Source organism: Balaenoptera physalus (assembly GCF_965194825.1).
Source record: "Balaenoptera physalus genome assembly, chromosome: 19".
Taxonomy (NCBI): domain Eukaryota; kingdom Metazoa; phylum Chordata; class Mammalia; order Artiodactyla; family Balaenopteridae; genus Balaenoptera; species Balaenoptera physalus.
Genome location: NC_138900.1, coordinates 53,069,989 through 53,091,846, shown reverse-complemented (window position 1 = coordinate 53,091,846; position 21,858 = coordinate 53,069,989). Strand labels below are relative to the sequence as shown.

Below are 21,858 nucleotides of genomic sequence, written 5' to 3'. Positions count from 1 at the left end.
AGGGGATTAATCAGCTTTGGAACAGCCAGTGCTCGTGCCAGATACAGACTGGCAGGAAACTGATGAGGCAGCACAATGAATGATCTACCATAAAGGCCATGGGCAAGAGGTGGCCATTAGTCTAGATCTCAGTAATGCACTCTTCAAGTACATTACTCACCAATCCATCAGGCAACCTGCTATAGGACTGAGAGATTCCAGCACTTTTAAATCTGTAATGCAATGGTTGCCAGCCTGCTCTACATGCCCTAGGTTACAAGGGCACAGTAGTGTAGGAGGAAGGCAATTCATTTGGTGTCATAGCCAGTATTTTTTCTATTCTTTCTTCTGTGTGTACGTAAGAAATGGGCCTTCCATTATCCACAGATTAATAGTGGAGAGAATGCTCTGGTGTCTCTATTAGCATTAACTACTGACAGATACTTTGCCACTGCATAATCGGCAGAATTTTCATTAGCTAAAATGAGAGAAAATTGTATAGGAAAATATATGTTATTTTTCATTCAAAAGTACAGCTACATAAATTTTCTACTGAAATAGACTATCAAAACAAATCCAACTTAGAGTCTGTCATACAGAGTGAAGTACGTCAGAAAGAGAAAAACAAATACCATATGCTAACAAATATATATGGAATCTAAAAAAAAAATGGTTCTGAAGAACCTAGGGGCAGGACAGGAATAAAGACGCAGACATAGAGAATGGACCTGAGGACACGGGGAGGGGGAAGGGTGAGCTGGGATGAAGTGAGAGAGTGGCATGGACATATATACCCTAAGAAATGTAAAATAGATCGCTAGTGGGAAGCAGCCTCATAGCACAGGGAGATCAGCTCGGTGCTTTGTGACCACCTAGAGGGGTGGGATAGGGAGGGTGGGAGGGAGGCCCAAGAGGGAGGGGATATGGGGATATATGTATATGTATAGCTGATTCACTTTGTTATAAAGCAGAAACATAAATATGCCAAAACTTAGCTGTAAATCAAGAGTAGCATTTTTTTAAAATTCAGGCAGTGTTTACCATTTTTAGAGTCTCTCTATGCATATGCTATAATTATGATTGCAAGTGAGGATTCAGTCAAAGAAAGTGATGTTTACTAATGATAAAATTTCTCCATTTGTAACTAACAAAAATATGCAATTAAACAATCTACAGTCACAGGCAGAGAGATCATAGATTTAACTTAATTATGGTAGCTTTATTATTTATCCTAATACTACAACTTTCTACTCTTTAGTGTTTCAATGTTTTTTCTTTTATGATGATAGCAGATGTGATTTAATTTTTGAATGCTCTTGCTTGGTAATGTGAAAGCTTGGCAAATCTATGTTCCCACTTTTTAAAGTAGCTTATAAGATATAAAGGTGTGAGAAGCATTGATCCAGAGAATTCAGGGGGAAGGGAGAGGCGATGTCTCAGTAGCAGTTGTGTCCTGATGACTACCTAAGAACTGAAGTCTCTTTGGGGTCACCATGGTGATAACCTGATGGGAAAGGAGAGAATTAGGAATTAAGAATTCTTGCTTGAGAAAGGTAGAAGGATCATCTGCTATCTGTCCCTCCTGACAGAGAGGACTATCATGTCAGACCATGTCCTGTACCAGTGCTTTCTCAGCCTGTGCATGAAAACCAGCAGCAGAGATTTAAATACACCTAGATCATAACAACAGACAATATTCACTTAGCACATACTCAGTAGGAATAACTGTTCTATGTTCTTTACTTATAGTAACTCATTTAATCCTCACAACAGCCCTTTGAGGTCATTATACCTTTATAGAGTTGAGAAAGTAGAGATTTAAGCAATTTACAAAATTACGAGTCTGGATTTCAATCTAGGCAGTCTTGCTCCAGAGATGCCTTCTTGACCACATACTGCCTCTTATATCCTTTTCAAAGGTCCCACATCTAGGTTGTTATATTCAGTAGGTCTGGAATGGAGGTCAGGCATCTTTGTTTTTATAAACCTTTGCAGGCATTTCTGATGCACAGCCAGGGTTAAGAACCACAGGACTAGTTTGGTTATCTATCCTGTCCTTCCTATAGTATGGGTCCCTAGGACTGGGCTTTTACTTTTGTTTTATACCACAGGAAATGCATTGTGTATTACACTGTCATATGCATCCTGCTGTCAAATTTTGTCCTAAATGGGGTTGAAGGATGGGATAGTCCTGCTCTCTTCTGTTCTGGTCATATCCCACTCAGAATGCAGGGCTCAGTTCTGGACATCATCGGTAGACAAAAATAGTAAAAACAAACAAACAAACAAACAAACAAACCCCCTCAAACCAAAAAAACCCTACAATTATGGGGGAATATGAACCATGTAAAATGCAACTGGTTTAAGAAACCAAGGATACGTTACCTTTAGAAGAAACAACTTGAGGGCAGATACGATGCCCGTATTCAAATATCTGAAGAGCTGTCATCTAGGAGAGGAATAAGCCTTTAAGGATATAATTAAGCTCTATGGATGGAAATTAAAGGAAGATAGACTGTAGTGTCTAATGAAGAAAGAATTTTCTAGGGATGAGAAGTGCTCAAAGATTGAACTGGTGACCACAGAAAGTTCTTAGTTCCCTGTCACAAATTGAAGTGATATTTCGTGGCACTGTTATAGAGAGGAGGTTTAAGCATTGAATATGGTTGGCTAGAACCCCATTTTGGGGTTCACTACAACCCAAAAGTCTTATTCTTGTATGTATCCTTGGTATAGGCTGGGCTGATATGCAGCTGATAGAATGGGTGCAGTTTTAGCAGTTGTTTAAGGCCAGTATATGTTCTGACTAGTTGATGTCCATGCAGTAGATGTCAATGATTAATATTTTTTTAATATTGCCTGGCATATGGACACTTATTTAATCCAACAGTCATATTTTGAGCATATGCCCAGGCACTAAATTAAAGAAACAAAAGTAAATAACTCATGGTTTCTACCCCTAAGTCTAGTGGGATATACATATACCCCACTAAAAAAATTAGGTTGAACCATATGATCTTGCTGACATTCAACCATTCTTGACCTATGAAAATAATAATTTAATATGGTTCAGGGACTTCCCTAGTGGCACAATGGTTAAGAATCTGCCTGCCAATGCAGGGGACATGGGTTTGAGCCCTGGTCCGGGAAGATCACACATGCTGTGGAGCAACTAAGCCAATGCGCCACAACTACTGAGCCTGCGAGCCACGACTACTGAGCCTGCATGCCACAACTACTGAAGCCCGCGCACACAGAGCCCATGCTCCGCAACAAAAGAAGCGACCACAATGAGAAGCCCGCACACCACACACAACGAAGAGTAGCCCCTGCTCGCTGCAACTAGAGGAAGCCCATGCGCAGCAGTGAAGACCCAATGCAGACAAAAATGAATGAATGAATGAATGAATAAATAAATAAAACAAAAAAATATGGTTCAGCATAATACAGTTAATAAGTGTTATTATAAAGGTATGTAAAAATACTATGATAGCACAGATGAATGAATCATTAATTCTGTCTGACCAAGGCTGTGGGGAGGATGGGATTCATGGGAGATTTTTTTTTAATGGAGATAATATTTGAGTTGCATTCAAAAGATAAGCAAGAAATGTTCACATAACAAACAGAAAAGAGCCTTCCAGGGAGATAGAACAGAATAAGAAAAGGGATGAAGATATGGGAAGCATTTATGATTTAGGTTTAAAAGGTTGGTATTTCCCCATAGTACTTATAATCTATAACAAGACTGGCATTCTTTTTCTTTTTTCCTATCCTTTTGTATCCTTTATATCTCGAGTGGAGTTTGGATATTTTTCAGCTCCCAAAATACAAGGAAGCTATAATAGGTATCAATGTAGCAGTACTTTCCCCCATGAGCATTCATTTTATGATGATGAGATAGAAGAAAGCATGATTGTGCAAAGGAGCATAAGAGGTAGTGGCTAAGGTCATAAGTATTACAGACAGACTAACTGTGGCTTCCAATATCAGCTCCATCACTTACTAATAGTGGGCCATGGATAAGTTACTTTGCCTCTCTTTGTCTCATTTTCTTCATCTATAAGATGCAAATAATATTATCTTCTATCTTCCATGCTAGAACTTGTCTGTTTCCTTTGTTAGAAAAACAAAAGTGATTTTATGCTCTCAGTGCGTATCTGTAGAATATAAAACATTAAGAGATAAATTTTTTATGGACATTTTTTTCCTTCAAGTAAAATGTCCTCCTATTTTCAACAGAGTGGGACAAGTTAGAGCTCTCAAATAGGAAACCTGCTCTTTGAAACTTCTGGGCTACCTCAACACTAGAAAAATTGGCTCTTCCAATACCACATGCAGTTAAGTCAGTATTTATGATGAGCCCAGGGATTTTGTTCTAGGGGAAAAAAAATGTCCTGCAACCAAACAACTAAATATTCTGGATAAAAGATTTACAACATCTTTTTAAATATATAGCTGAGCTCACAATAAAGTAAGAAACACTCACAATAAAGTAAGAAACATCCTTAGAAGCAAAGAACTAAGCAAAAGCATGAATCCAAAGAGGTAAACATGCTAAAGCCAGCGGCTGCCCTGAGGGCATCTGCCAATCCCCAGAAACCTAGAGCTTTTTATCTGAGAAGTTGGAATGGAAACCCCAACGTGTAAAATCAGGATTCTGGGAGATACACCTTCAGTGAAAGAGTGAACTAGAAATTCTTCTCTGCAAAGGAGAAATAATAAAACCTCTGTTTCGCCTTGGCTATGGTTGGAAGGGGTAAAAATTCTCTCCTCTTAGTATTCTTAATAGAGTGACATATAATTTATAATCCAAACAGGGAATCTTCTGGGAGTAGAAGAAAGTATTTTTAATAATTACATCAAGACAAAGGACATTTTAACTGGGACTGTTTTGGGCAAACCAGAATGTATGAGCACCCTAATTATAACCACAGGTTAGTTGTCACGTCGGTATGGGGATTGAAATCACACTATCTATATGGGGTGAAAAATAACCAAACTGATCAGTTAAAGTAATTCTTGGTTGATAGGTCTTTCCAGGCACCCAGCAGGAAAAAATGCATATCCATTCTAGGAAAATGTATCCTCAACCCTGGCCTCATAGAATTTGCTCAAAGTCCCAGTTTACATTATCTCATTATGGAAAAGAAAAAGAAAAATTACAAAACCCATGAGGAAACAAGATACTTTGAGCAAGAGGCAACATAAATAACAAAGAGAGAAATCTGACGAACAAACACTGTATTTCAAATACTGAAATTACATAATTCAGAATATAAAATAAATATATATAATATTTGTAAAGAAATAAAGGAGGGAATAGAAATATAAGCCAGATACAAGAGAATACAAACTATGACCAGAGTTTTTGAAGATTCAACTAGATTGCTTATGGAAAAAAATAATTAAAATTTAAAATGCAATGAACAAGTAAACCATCAGATTTGACACAGATAAAGGGAGAATTAGTGAACTAGAAGATAAAACTAAAGAAATTAGCCAGAATAAAGTATAGAGAGACACAGAGATGGAAAATATGAAAAAGAAATTATGATATGTGGAGGAGAATAAGAAGGCCTAATAACCATCAATTCACAGTTTTAAGTGTGATAATAAATAAGATAAGAAAGGTAGTCAAACAGATAATTACTGAGAATTTTCCAGGAATGGTGAAATACACAAATCTTTAGAATAAGGAAGTACAGTGATCCTGAGAAGAATAAATATAAAGAAATCCACACATACATTTTACCTCACCAGAGCGAATCTGCAAGGCACCAAATTTGAAGAGAAGGTCTTAAGAGCAAACAAAGAGAATGACAATTTACGATGAAATAATCAACAGATATCTGACTTTTCAACTGCAACTATGGAAACTAGAAACCAGGGACAGAATATGTTTAGATTACTCAGAGAAAATAATTTGTAACCCAAAATTGTATTGAGGAAATTACCTTTAAAGGATGAAGCTAAAATGAAGAGATTTCAGACAAAAATTGAGGGCTTATAAGCTGACACTCACAGGGCTATACCTCAAGAAGAAAATAAAATGATCCCAGAAAGAAAGTATATGGTGCAATAGGAAATGGCAAGTAAAAACAGATGAACAATCAAAAAAGGGATATATTAGATACAGGTATGTCTAAATCAACACTGCTGTATAAAATGATAAAATTAGGTCTCTACTTCAGGCAGTAGTGGAATAAATGATATCAGGCAAACCTCTCTACAGATAACAATTATAAGTTCTGGAAGACAGATAGATAGAAAGGTAGATAGATAGGCAGACAGACGGATTGATTTATAGAAATAAATCTAAAAGTGAAATTTATCAAGTGGAAAAAAACTTATCAAATTGTATACATAAGACATGCACATTTCACTGTATGTGAATTTTAGCTTAAAAAAAGAGCTATAAAATATTAAATTCCAGTTAGTGGGCTTTCTTTTTGCAATGAGTTAGCAATTTGAAACTAACTTCTGTGAATTCTAGGCTAGAGCAAATAAGTAAACATAATGAGGATAACACAAGCCAGATTTCTCACTGTTAAAGAAGGGAGCTACAAATATGGAAAGGTGGAAGACTAAAATATACCATATAGTATTAAATTGGAATTAAAGATATCAGGATAAATACATTTTTGATAGTTAGAAAAATAAATATAGATATAGGTATATACATATATGTATATAAAATATATGTGTTTTAGAAATATTAAGATATATTGGATTGACCAAAAGTTTCGTTCATTTTTTTCTGTAAGATGGCGCTAGTAGCACTTAGTTCTCTTTAACTTCATTTGAAAAAATTTTGTTAGATTGTATGTGACAGCTGTCATATCAGCGTGCATTTTAAGAAAGACTTATCAAAATTGGTGAATTTTTGTGTAGCCATTTTAATATTGAAGATGGAAGAAAAAAAGCAACATTTTTGGCATATTATGCTTTATTATTTCAAGAAAGGTAAAAACACAACTGAAATGCAAAGAAAGATTTGTGCAGTATATGGAGAAGGTGCTGTGACTGATTGAACATGTCAAAAGTGATTTGCTAAATTTCATGCTGGAGATTTCCTGCTGGACAATGCTCCACGGTCAGGTAGACCAGTTGAAGTTGATAGCGATCAATCGAGATATTAATTGAGAACAATCAACGTTATACCACATAGGAGACAGCCGACATACTCAAAATATCCGAATCAAGCATTGAAAATCATTTGCACCAGCTTGGTTATGTTCATCACTTTGATGTTTGGGCTCCACATAAGTAAGGCAAAAAAACCTTCTTGACCGTATTTCCACATATGATTCTCTACTGAAGCGTAATGAAAACATAATTAAAACATATTGTGACAGGTGATGAAAAGTGGATGCTGTACAATAATGTGGAATGGAAGAGATCATGGGGCAAGCAAAATGCACCACCACCAACCACACCAAAGGCTGGTCTTCAACCAAAGAAGGTGATATTGTATATATGGTGGGATTGGAAGGGACTCCTTTATTATGAGCTCCTTCTGGAAAACCAAACGATTAATTTTAACAAGTACTGTTCCCAATTAGACCAACTGAAAGCAGCACTCGATGAAAAGGGTCCAGAATCAGCCAACAGAAAACACATAATTTTCCATCAGGATACCGCAAGACTGCATGTTTCTTTGATGACCAGGCAAAAACTGTTACAGCTTGGTTGGGAAGTTCTGATTTATCTGCTGTATTCACCAGATATTGCACCTTCGAATTCCCATTTATTTTGGTCTTTACAAAATTCTCTTAATGGAAAAAATTTCAATTCCCTGGAAGACTGTAAAAGGCACCTGGAACAGCTCTTTGCTTAAAAAGATAAAAAGTTTTGGGACGATGGAATTATGAAGTTGCCTAAAAAATGGCAGAAGGTAGTGGAACAAAGTGGTGAATACATTGTTCAATAAAGTTCTTGGTGAAAATGAAAAATGTGTCCTTTATTTTTACTTAAAAACCGAAGGCACTTTTTGGCCAACCCAATACTTCCTAGCTCTATCAGTTGAGAGAGCCTAGGCGCAATGATAGACCAGTATCAATGAACACACTTAGTGTACAGATCTTGGTTTCCAAATTATACTGTCCACTGAAAGTAATTAGGATCCATGGGCACAAGGCTAATATTAGACTGGAGTAGGGAAGTACAAGATAAGCCTGGAACATTTTGCTCCAGCAAGTAAAGAAATGTTCATAGAATAGTGGGAACATATCAAAGATACAGGAATATTTAAAAGGCTCCTGCTTGACAATATGGGAAAATTTATATATCAAAATAATAATGGAGAGACCTTCAAAATGGCGGAGAAGTAAGACGTGGAGATCACCTTCCTCCCTACAGACATGTCAGAAATACATCTACATGTGGAACAACTCCTACAGAACACCTACTGAACGCTGGCAGAAGACCTCAGACTTCCCAAAAGCCGAGTGGCTGACAGGGTCTTGGAGCCCGGACCGGGTTTCAGGCCTGTGCCTCTGAGGTGTGAGAGCCGAGTTCAGGACATTGGTACACCAGAGACCTCCTGGCTCCACGTAATATCAAATGGCAAAAGCTCTCCCAGAGATCTCTATCTCAACGCTAAGACCCAGCTCCACTCAACGACCAGCAAGCTACAGTGCTGGACACCCTATGCCAAACAACTACCAAGACAGGAACACAACCCCAACCATTAGCAGAGAGGCTGCCTAACATCACAATAAGGTCACAGGCACCCCAAAAAACATCACCGGAAGCGGTCCTGCCCACAAGAAAGACAAGATGCAGCCTTATCCACCAGAACACAGGCAACAGTCCCCTCCACAAGGAAGCCTACACAACCCACTGAACCAACCTTAGCCACTGGGGGCAGACACCAAAAACAATGGGAACTATGAACCTGCAGCCTGCGAAAAGGAGACCCCAAACACAGTAAGTTAAGCAGAAAGAGAAGACAGAGAAACACACAGCAGATGAAGGAGCAACGTAAAAACCCACCAGACCAAACAAATGAAGATGAAATAGGCAGTGGACCTGAAAAAGAATTCAGAGAAATGATAGTAAAGATATCCAAAATCTTGGAAATAGAATGGAGAAAATATAAGAAACATTTAACAAGGACCCAGAAGAACTAAAGAGCAAACAAACAATGATGAACAACACAATAAATGAAATTTAAAATTCTCTAGAAGGAATCAATAGCAGAATAACTGAGGAAGAAAAACGGATTAGTGACCTGGAAGATAAAATAGTGGAAATAACTACTGCAGAGCAAAATAAATAAAAAGAATGAAAAGAATCGAGGACAGTCTCAGAGACCTCTGGGACAATATTAAACACACCAACATTTGATTTATAGGGGTCCCAGAAGAAGAAGAGAAAAGAAAGGGACTGAGAAAATATTTGAAGATTATAGTTGAAAACTTCCCTAATATGGGAAAGGAAATAGTCAGTCAAGTCCAGGAAGCACAGAGAGTCCCATACAGGATAAATCCAAGGATAAACATGCCAAGACACATATTAATCAAACTATCAAAAATTAAATACAAAGAACAAATATTAAAAGCAGCAAGGGAAAAGCAACAAATAACATACAAGGGAATCTCCATAGGTTAACAGCTGATCTTTCAGGAGAAACTCTGCAAGCCAGAAGGGAGCAGCAGGACATATTTAAAGTGATGAAAGAGAAAAATGTACCACCAAGATTACTGTACCCAGTGAGGATCTCATTCAGTTTTGACAGAGAAATTAAAACCTTTACAGACAAGCAAAAGCTAAGAGAATTCAGCATCACCAAACAAGCTTTACAACAAATCCTAAAGGAACTTCTCTAGGCAGGAAACACAAGAGAAAGAGAAGACCTACAATAACAAACCCAAAACAATTAAGAAAATGGTAATAGGAACACACATATCGATAATGTCCGTAAACGTGAATGGATTAAATGCTCCAACAAAAAGACATAGATTGGCTGAATGGATATAAAAACAACACCTGTATATATGCTGTGTACAAGAGACCCACTTCAGACCTAGGGACACATATAGACTGAAAGTGAGGGGATGGAAAAAGATATTCCATGCAAATGGAAATCAAAAGAAAGCTGGAGTAGCAATTCTCATAACAGACAAAATAGACTTTAAATTAAAGACTATTACAAGAGACAAAGGAAGACACTACATAATGATCAAGGGATCAATCCAAGAAGAAGATATAACAATTGTAAATATTTATGCACGCAACATAGGAGCACCTCAGTACATAAGGCAAATACTAACAGCCATAAAAGGGGAAATCAACAGTAACATAATCATAGTAGGGGACTTTAACTCCCCACTTTCACCAATGGACAGATCATCCAAAATGAAAATAAATAAGGAAACACAAGCTTTAAATGATACATTAAACAAGATAGACTTAATTGATATTTATAGGATATTCCATCCAAAAACAACAGAATACACTTTCTTCTCCAGTGCTCATGGGATATTCTCCAGGATAGATCATATCTTGGGACACAAATCAAGCCTTGGTAAGTTTAAGAAAACTGAAATTGTATCAAGTATCTTTTCTGACCACAACTTTATGAGATTAGGTATCAATTACAGGAAAAAATCTATAAAATATACAAACACATGGAGGCTAAACAATACACAACTCAATAACCAAGAGATCACTGAAGAAATCAAAGAGGAAATCAAAAAATACCTAGAAACAAATGACAATGAAAACACGATGACCCTAAACCTATGGGATGCAGCAAAAGCAGTTCTAAGAGGGAAGTTTATAGCAATACAATCCTACCTCAAGAAACAAGAAACATCTCAAATAAACAACCTAACCTTACACTTAAAGCAATTAGAGAAAGAAGAACATAAAAACCCCCACAATTAGCAGAAGGAAAGAAATCATAAAGATCAGATCAGAAATTAATGAAAAAGAAATGAAGGAAACAATAGCAAAGATCAATAAAACTAAAAGCTGGTTCTTTGAGAAGATAAACAAAATTGATAAACCATTAGCCAGACTCATAAGAAAAAAAGGGAGAAGACTCAAATCAATAAAATTGGAAATGAAAAAGAAGTAACAACTGACAGTGCAGAAACACAAAGGACCATGAGAGATTATTACAAGCAACTATATGCCAATAAAATGGACAACCTGGAAGAAATGGACAAATTCTTAGAAAAGCACAACCTTCCAAGACTGAAACAGGAAGAAATAGAAAATATAAACAGACCAGTCACAAGCACTGATATTGAAACTGTGATTAAAAATCTTCCAACACACAAAAGCCCACACCAGATGGCTTCACAGGCGAATTCTAGCAAACATTTAGAGAAGAGCTAACACCTATCCTTCTCAAACTCTTCAAAATAGAGCAGAGGGAGGAACACTCCCAAACTCATTCTATGAGGCCACCATCATCTTGATACCAAAACCAGACAAAGATGTCACAAAGAAAGAAAACTACAGGTCAATATCTCTGATGAACATAGATGCAAAAATCCTCAACAAAATACTAGCAAACAGAATCCAACAGCACATTAGAAGGATCATACACCATGATCAAGTGGGGTTTATCCCAGGAATGCAAGGAGTCTTCAGTATACGCCAATCAATGTAATAAACCATACTAACAAATTGAAGGAGAAAAACCATATGATCACCTCAATCGATGCAGAAAAAGCTTTCGACAAAATTCAATACCCATTTAGGATAAAACTCTCTAGAAAGTAGGCAGAGAGGGATCTTACCTCAACATAATAAAGGCCATATATGTCAAACCCACAGCCAACATCGTTCTCAATGGTGAAAAACTGAAACCATTTCCACTAAGATCAGGAACAAGACAACGCTGCCCACTCTCACCACTATTATTCAACATAGTTTTGGAAGTTGTAGCCATAGCAATCAGAGAAGAAAAAGAAATAAAAGGAATCCAAATCGGAAAAGAAGAAGTAAAACTGTCACTGTTTGCAGATGACATGATACTATACAAACAGAATCCTAAAGATGCTACCAGAAAACTACTAGAGCTAATCAATGGATTTGGTAAAGTAGCAGGATAAAAAATAAATGCACAGAAATTTGTCTCATTCCTATACACTAACGATGAAAAATCTGAAAGAGAAACTAAGAAAACACTCCCATTTACCATTGCAACAAAAAGAATAAAATACCTAGGAATAAACCTACCTAAGGAGACAAAAGAACTGTATGCAGAAAATTATAAGACACTGATGAAAGAAATTAAAGATGATACAAACAGATGGAGAGATATACCATGATCTTGGATTGGAAGAACCAACATTGTGAAAATGACTATGTTACCCAAAGCAATCTACAGATTCAACACAATCCCTATCAAACTACCAATGGCATTTTTCTCAGAACTAGAACAAAAAATTTCACAATTTGTATGGAAACACAAAAGACCCCTAATAGCCAAAGCAATCCTGAGAAAGAAAAACGGAGCTGGAGGAATCAGGCTCCCAGACTTTATAGACTGTACTAGAAAGCTACAGTAATCCAGATAGTACGGTACTGTCACAAAAACAGAAATATAGATCAATGGAACAGGATAGAAAGACCAGAGATAAACCCACACATGTATGGTCACCTTATTTTTGATAAAGGAGGCAAGAATATACAATGGAGGAAAGACAGTCTCTTCAAGAAGTGGTGATGGGAAAACTGGACAGCTACATGCAAAAGAATGAAATTAGAACACTCCCTAACACCATACACAAAAATAAACTCAAAATGGATTAAAGACCTAAATGTAAGGCCAGACACTATTAAATTCTTAGAGGAAACCATAGGCACAACACTCCATGACATAAATCCCAGCAAGATCCTTTTTGACCCACTTCCTAGAGAAATGGAAATAAAAACAAAAATAAACAAATGGGACCTAATGAAACTTAAAAGCTTTTTCACAGCAAAGGAAACCATAAACAAGATGAAAAGACAACCCTCAGAATGGGAGAAAATATTTGCAAATGAAGCAACTGACAAAGGATTAATCTCCAAGATTTACAAGCAGCTCATGCAGCTCAATATAAAAAAACAAACAACCCATCCAAAAATGGGCAGAAGACATAAATAGAAATTTCTCTAAAGAAGATATACAGATTGCCAACAAACATATGAAAGGATGCTCAACATCACTAATCATTAGAGAAATGCAAATCAAAACTAACAATGAGGAATCACCTCACACCAGTCAGAATGACCATCATCAAAAAATCTAGAAACAATAGGGCTTCCCCGGTGGTGCAGTGGTTAAGAATCCGCCTGCCAATGCAGGGGACACAGGTTCGAGCCCTGGTCCAGGAAGATCCCACATGCCATGGAGCAACTAAGTCTGTGCGCCACAACTACTGAGCCTGCGCTCTAGAGCCCGTGAGCCACAACCACTGAGCCTGAGTGCCACAACCACTGAAGCCCGCGTGCCTAGAGCCTGTGCTCTACAAGAGAAGACACCACAATGAGTAGCCCGTGCACTACAACGAAGCATAGCCCCTGCTCGCTGAACCTAGAGAAAGCCTGTGTGCAGCAACAAAGACCCAACACAGCCAAAAATAATAATAATAATAAAATAAATTTAAAAAAATCTACAAACAATAAATGCTGGAGAGGGTGTGGAGAAAAGGGAACCCTATTGCACTGTTAGTGGGAATGTAAATTGATAAAGCCACTATGGAAAACAGTATGGAGGTTCCTTACAAAACTAAAAATAGAACTACCATATGACCCAGCATCCCACTACTGGGCATATACCCTGAGAAAACCATAATTCAAAAAGAGTCATGTACCACAATGTTGATTGTGGCTCTATTTACAATAGCCAGGACATGGAAGCAACCTAAGTGTCCATTGACAGATGATTGGATAAAGAAGATATGGCACATATATACAATGGAATATTACTCAGCCATGAAAAGAAATGAAATTGAGTTATTTGTAGTGAGGTGGATGGACCTAGGTCTGTCATACAGAGTGAAGTAAGTCAGAAAGAGATAAACAAATACTGTATGCTAACACATATATATGTAATCTAAAAAAAAAAAAGTTCTGAAGAACCTAGGGGCAGGACAGGAATAAAGTCGCAGATGTACATAATGGACTTGAGGAAACGGGGAGGGGGAAGGGCAAGCTGGGATGAAGTGAGAGAGTGGCATGGACATATATACACTACCAAATGTAAAATAGGTAGCTAGTGGGAAGCAGCCTCATAGCACAGGGAGATCAGCTCGGTGCTCTGTGACCACCTAGAGGGGTGGGATGGGGAGGGTGGGAGGGAGATGCAAGAGGGAGGAGATATGGGGATATATGTATATGTATATCTGATTCACTTTGTTATAAAGCAGAAACTAACACACCATTGTAAAGCAGTTATACTCCAATAAAGATGTTAATAAATAAATAAATAATGATAGTACTGGATTATAACCTATAGAATAAAATAAGTGCCCCTGAATCCATGTTTGTCTTATTTATTTTGTGCTGCTATAATAAATTATCATAGACCTCATTTTCTAGTCACTCCTGTAGCTTGGTGTGACTATAGGATTAAGGTCTGGCTAATAGGGTATAAGATATAGATGGCCCAAATTAGAGGAGATGTTTTTATAAATGACAGGGATGGGAGGCATGAAGTTTTCCCCCTCTTCCTTCTCTGAGGGCTTGAATTCAAACGTGCTGGCAAGAGATCAAGCAGTCCCCTTGTACCATGAGGTGAGAACCACAGGTTGAGAATGGTGGCGCAACAAGTTGGGAGAGTGAACCCTAATGATCCTGGAGCCACCACACTGCACTGAAGTGCTTATCTCTGAACCTTATCTACATGAAGAGAAATAAACTTTTGTTTGTTTAATCCACTATTATTCATATTTGTTTGTTTTCATCAATCACAGCTAAACCTAATTTGATATAATACATGAAGAAGTGAGAATTGCTAATGGGAGTGTGCCTTAGTATAGCCACTTTGGAAAACAATTTGACATTATCCAGTAAAATTGAAGATGGAAATATCCTATGATTCGGGAATTATACTCCTGTGTATAAATTCTAGAGAAATTTGCACCTGAACCATAGGAGACACAAACGAGAATTTCAGAGCAGCACTGGTTTTAATGACAAAGAAACTGGAAAAAACTATCCATGCATGTGAAAGTTGATAAAGCATATTCATACTACGAAATATCCAACAGTAAAACAAATGACCAAAAGCTACATAAATCAATGACTGAATTTTAAAAACATAACATTGAATAAAAAAGGCCTATCACTCATGACCTGGGAGAAGCCCTGGCCCACACCAAACTCTGGCTCTTGCCCCTCTGGCTCCACCCTGTCCCCTCCAAGGTGGCAGGTTCCAACTCTCCCCAGGAGAAGCCCTGACTTCTTCCCACAATGATCAAGTGAGATTTATTCCAGGGGTGCAAGGATAGTTGAATATTTGCAAATCAATCAACATGATACACCACATGAACAAAATGAGGATAAAAACCACATGATCATCTCAATAGATGCAGAAAAGCTTTTGATAAAATTCAACATCCATTCATGATAAACTTAACTAAGTAGGTACAGAGGGAACATACCTCAACATGATAATGGCCATTTATGACAAACTCACAGTTTGAGTGAGTGAAGAAAAGAAAAAAGCTTTTCTTTCAGTGAAGAAAAGATAAAAGCTTTTCCTCTAAGATCAGGAACAAGACAGAAATGTTCACTCTCATCACTTTTATTCAACATAGTATTGGAAGTCCTAGCTACAGCGATCAGACAAGAGAAAGAAATAAAAGGCATGGAAACTGGAAGGGAAAAGTAACACTGTCTCTATTTGCAGATGACATGACACTATACATAGAAAACCCAAAAGATTCCACAAAAAGACTGTTAGAACTAATAAATGAATTCAGTAAAGTTGCAGGATACAGAATCAATATACAGAAAATGGTTGCATTTCTATACACTAATAATGAATTACCAAAAACAGAAATCAAAAAAATAATCCCATTTACAACTGCATCAAAAAGATTACTTAGGAATAAATTTAACCAAGGAGGTGAAAGACCTGTACTCTGATGACACTGATGAAAGAAATTGAAGATGAAAGAAAGTTATGCAAAGATAGCCCATGTTCATGGATTGGAAGAATTAATAAAGTTAAAATGTCCATACTAGCCAAAGCAATCCCTATCAAAATACTCATGGCATTTTTCACATAACTAGGACAATAATCCTAAAATTCATATGGAACAACAAAAGACCCCAAATAGCCGAACGATCTTAAGAAAGAACAAAGTTGGAGGTAGCACGCTTCCTGACTTCAAACTATACTACAGTATGGTACTGGCACAAAAACAGACATTTAGGTCAATGGAACAGAATAGAGGGCCCAGAAATAAACCCACACACTTATGGTCAATTAATCTATGACAAAGGAGGCAAGATTATACAATGGGGGAAAAGACAGTCTCTTTAGTAAGTGGTGCTGGGAAAAACTGGGCATGTAATAGAATGAAACTAGACCATTTCTTCACACTATATACAAAAATAAACTCAAAATGGATTAAAGGCTTAAATGTAAGACCTGAAAGCATAAAACTCCTACAAGACATAGGCAGTATGCTCTTTGACATAGGTCTTAGCAATATGTTTTTGCATATGTCTCCACAGTCAAGGAAAACAAAAAAATAAACAAATGAGACCTAAGCAAACTTAAGAACTTTTGCACAGTGAAGGAAACCAACAACAAAATGAAAAGGCAGCTTACCAAATGGGAGAAGATATTTATTTTTAAATGATATGTCTGATAATGGGTTAATGTGCAAAACATATAAAGTAGTCTTATGACTCAATATAAAAAAATCTAATTAAATAAGGGCAGAGAAACCGAATAAGCATTTTTCCAAAGAAGACATACAGATGGCCATGACCAACAGACATAAGAAGATGTTCAACATTGCTAATCATCAGGGAAATGTAAATCAAAACCATGAGATATCACCTCACACCTGTCAGAATGGCTATCATCAAAAAGGCAAGAAATGACAAGTGTTGGTGAGGATGTGGAGAAAAAGGAACCTTTGTGTACTGTTGGTGGGAATGTAAACTGGTACAGCCACCGTGGAAAACAGTACGGAGGTTCCTGAAAAAATTAAAAATAGAAGTTCCATATGATCCAGCAATTCCACTCCTGAGTACTTTATCTGAAGAAAACAAAAACAATAATTCAAAAAGATATATGCAGCTAATGTTCATTGCAGCATTATTCACAAAAGCAAAGATATGGAAACAACCCAAGTGTGCACTGACAAAGAAGATGTGGTATATATACACAAAGGAATATTATTCAGCCATAAAAAGAATGACATTTTGCCATTTGTAACAACATGGATGGACTTGGAGGGTATTATGCTAAGTGAAATAAGTCAGGCAGAGAAAGACACATACGGTATATTTTCACTTAATGTGGAATCTACAAAACATAACAAACGAACAAATATGACAGACTAACAGATACAGAGAACAAACTAGTGGTTGCCCGAGTGGGGGTGGGGTTGCAGGATGGGAGAAATAGGTGAAGGGGATTAAGAGGTACAAACTACCAGTTATAAAATAAATAAGTCACAAGGATGTAATGTATAGCACAGGAAACACAGCCAATAATATTACAATAACTTTTTATGGTGTGTAATCTATAAAAATATTGATCACTATATTGTACACCTGAAACTAATATAATATTGTAAGTCAACTGAAGTAATATTGTGCTTTGATTTTTAAGATAAGGATTTCATTTAAGATTAAATGTGATGTGTATAATGTATACACAGGTATTGATACATAATAAACATTTGATATGCATTAAAAAGGAGACAAATTAATAAAAATACATTAGTATGAAAACATGTATATTAAAATAAATATCTATGGTGCATTTACCCTGGGGTGGAAAAACCTCTGGGGTACCAAAAACAGAAATTATTTAAAATATTGGTGTAAGTGTTGAGAAAGAGGATGGCTTAAATGTCTGGACCAGCACTATCCCGCAGAAATTTCTGCAATGATGGAAATGTTCTATAGGACACTGCTGGTCTAGACATCTGCACTGTCTAATACAGTAGCCACTAGTTACATGGCTTTTGAGCACGTGAAATATAGTTAGTACAACTGAGGAACTGAAATTTAAATTGCATTTAATTTTAATTAATTGAAATTTAAATAGCCATGTGGCTAATGCCTACTGGTCAATACAGGTCTAGACAACAAATTTTTCTACAAGTATGGTAGTTTTCCAATTCCTTGCTTACATATTTGGTATATAACTCAAAAGGAGTTAAAAGCATAAGGACACTGCTATAATAAATCTCCTATTTCCATCTATTTACTTATGTAAACAAGTTTTCTCAGGGCTTACAACAAAACAAAAATATAAATAAAAATTGATTCAGTAAAGTCAGTAAAATTCATATATAGACACATGAAAAATTGGGGGGAAAATGTCCCATGCATCTCATTAACAGATGGGTTTTGATAAAAATGTACTTTTTTGTTTAATAACTATAAAAATTTGGGTAATGTATTTAAGTTGTTTTGATCAACTGTGTACAAAAATAATTGTAATCCTAATTTAATACAAAAGAAATCTTAATGCCTAGAGCAGAGATTGCCAAACTTTCTCAGTTTATGGGGCCCTTAGTGTTGGAATTGTTTTTTTCATGATTGGTGTAGGCTAGAAAACAAGTCCCAACAATTTAACAGTGGTAGTTCAGGTCATGCCCAACAGATGTCGCTGTGTTTCTCTCAAAAATTCAAAATATCCTGCAGTGCACCTGTGAGTTGTCTGTAGTGCCCAGGGGTGCCTCGGTGCACAGTTTGTGATCCATGGATCTAGAGCTTTTGGGGTATAAAAAATAAACACTGGCCAATCTGCATAGAGGATATATGGGAGTATTTTATATTCCCAATGTTAGCAGTAGTTTTCAAGAGTCACTTAACTAATGGAAAACATAGAGGACACCAAGAAAAAGGCAGATTTTAAGAATTTACAAAGATTACAGATAATTTTGGGGCAGGCTAGTAGTGAATAGTATGACTGTATAGAAGTCCACAAATATATTTTGAAGCTTAGATTAAATATACCACAATAGAAATAGGTGAATATGCACATATTTAAATATGTCAGTGCATATAACAGGGAAAATATTTTTAATTGTTAGGTTTGTAAAAAGCTGTGTTTAACTTAGAAAGTAAGCCTCTCTCAGCTCACATCCCATCTTCCAACTTTGAAGGCTGCTTGTGGTTACATACTGGGGTGATTGTCTGAGTAGCCATTCCTTGTAGATTGAGTAGACCATGGTAAGAAAACATCCACCCTGAGGAAGGTTTAAATGAGTGAGAGAGAGAGAGAGAGAGGGAGGGAAGGAGAGAAAGGGAACAGAAAAATACTACAAAGTGGGAAAGAGAAGTACAATGAATTGAAGACAATGTTAAGGAGAGTTTAGAAGGAAGAGGAGAGGTTAAGGGTTGCATGTGCTTCTTTGAATCCACAATAAATGAGGGTAGTTGTATTTTCCCTATTATACTTATACATTTTCTCTCTGGCATTTTCTATAAACAGTCCCTATCTATAGTTAAAATCAGTAGTTTGTGGAAAAACAGAGACATTCCTCAAGAATAGAAGGCATAGAAATAGGAAGTCGTATCAAAATGAAATATCTCTAACTAAACAGATACATTTATTTTTAATAAAACATTAAGACAGTTTATTCACCACTTTGAATGGAGTGGATGCCTTGATTTGCTTATTACTCTGCTGCATTATGAGAGATTGTTCCATGACAAACTAAAGAAAGTTTTCCACCATCAGCAAGGATTTTTAAAAGAGCAGAAGTTCCCATCTTTAAAAGGCCTATGTGGAAATAATTTTTTCCAATCACGAAAATTTGAAAAACTCAATGTCTCTCAAATGACTTCCTTGTCCAAATTCATTTTTTCCCCCACTCTGTTTTCATTTTTAAAGAAATTTATACAATTAGCCCTTCTTTCAGTTTCTCATCAGCACACGGCGGACAATAACAGTCATTTCAGTGAGTTGTTGCAGAAATAAAGATACCGTCTAGGCAAGCCCTGTACAATCTGCAATGTCATAAAATGTAAACTATCAAAGTTATTATTTCTCCACTCTCTCTCTCTCTCTCTTGCTTTTGCTTAAATGAAACGATGTGTCTTTAGGTTCCTAACGGCAGACTGGAGGTCTACTTTTGTAGATTTTTAGAGGTGAATTCATGGCATTGTGGATTATGTGAGTCTTTGGAGGTTAAACAATTCCTTCCAGCACTCACTGATGCATCCATCACTAGTTCATTTCCTATAATTCTGGGCATTTCCCAAGGTTAAATTCTAAATTTTTCACTCCTTTGACACTCACCTTCTGAAGGTTCTAGATGAGTCTTATGGCTTCAGATATTACCAAGTTTGGGCTACCATACACCCATTTACAAATACACTTACCTTCTTTCTAGTTCTCTATATACCACTGTCCATCGAACATTTTAATTTAAATGCCACAACTCCTGAAACATATTGAAAAACAAGTCCATCTCCCTCCAAGAGCTGTCTTTACAAATTTTCCCATAATTATCAACAACCCCTTCAGTGTTTCAAGGCTTATAACCTTGGTATCATGACTTTTTTCTTTCTTCCTTTTTTTTCTTTAGTTCTATTTTGACCTACAGTTACAAATTCTGCTAATGCTTTCTTTGTAATAACTTTGAGATTCACTTTTCCATCAACATCATTGACCCACCACACCCCCACTCCCCAATTTTGCCACTTCCTAGCTCTTGGGCCTAAACTATCTCATGTGTGGATTACTACAATGGCCTGTTAGGAATTCTCCTCATCATTTAACTTTTCCCATACTAACCAAACTTTGAGAATATTTGTACAATATTTATGCTTCAGCCCAAGTATTCATAGTGGCTGCCTATTCCTTATTTTATAAAATCTTAATTAGTAAGTCCATCACTCAAGGTTCTTCATCCTTGGAACTACGATTTTGCTAACCACAATTTTACTTCCATAAAAATATTTCACTTCAACTGCTCTACTACACTTGCTATTCTCAAGTTTGACTTTTCTTGCCTTCCATGCTTTCGGGTCTGCCATAAGCATAACGTTGCCGAAAGGACACCTTAATCACCATAGTAAGAGTGGGAGATCAAAAAGAAGGGAAAAACCGCAGAGGATCATTTGTTCTGCAATCAAAAAAGGAAATTCTCCTGGATTTTTTTTGGGGGGGTGCTTGGTAGCCTAGAATTTAACTTTATACCACTGCCCTCTTTTACTTTAAAGATTCATAAGCTTCATCCTCTTCAACATCTAGTTCAGAATGTAACTTCAGGAATATTTCCTATACTGACTGCCGACGGTTAAAATACGCCCTCTAATCCATATCTGTGCTCCTTATTTAGATTTTTTTTGTACGCAATTGTTGATACTGTATTATATCAAGTACTTTTCAGTACATATGTTTCAGTACATACATGTTTGTTATATGTGTCTATACACATTTCTTATCATCAGACTAGAATACAAAATAATGTCACATTCCTTTTAATTTTCAAATTAAATGCCTCTATCCCTTTCTTCTCTCCTCAGGATGCTCACTTTGTTAAAAACTCTAAGAACTCTAGGGATGCTTATTCAGACTTACAGGTCAGTTCTGGTGACCATCCTCTGCTTCGTCAACCAAGGAGATGAATTCTTTTCAGCTGTTACTAATGTCACTGGCACAAGATACACCTGTTGAAACAAAGACAACTAGGCAGCCCCAGCACAGTCTTTGTTGTTAACTAT

General features: G+C 36.6%; 1 long non-coding RNA gene across 5 annotated transcripts in view; it reads right to left on the bottom strand.

Annotated features, from left to right (window-relative positions):
- LOC309648075 overlaps nt 1–21,858 on the bottom strand; it is a 314,368-nt gene that overhangs the window by 60,265 nt on the left and 232,245 nt on the right. For 4 of the 5 annotated variants that reach the window (XR_014256456.1, XR_014256457.1, XR_014256458.1 and 1 more), the window contains exon 3: nt 14,292–21,804. The exons of the other annotated variant lie outside the window; for it this stretch is intronic. This is a non-coding gene — a long non-coding RNA (uncharacterized lncRNA). Of the gene's footprint in view, nt 1–14,291; nt 21,805–21,858 lie in introns of those variants that run through there. 5 annotated transcript variants of the gene reach the window in all.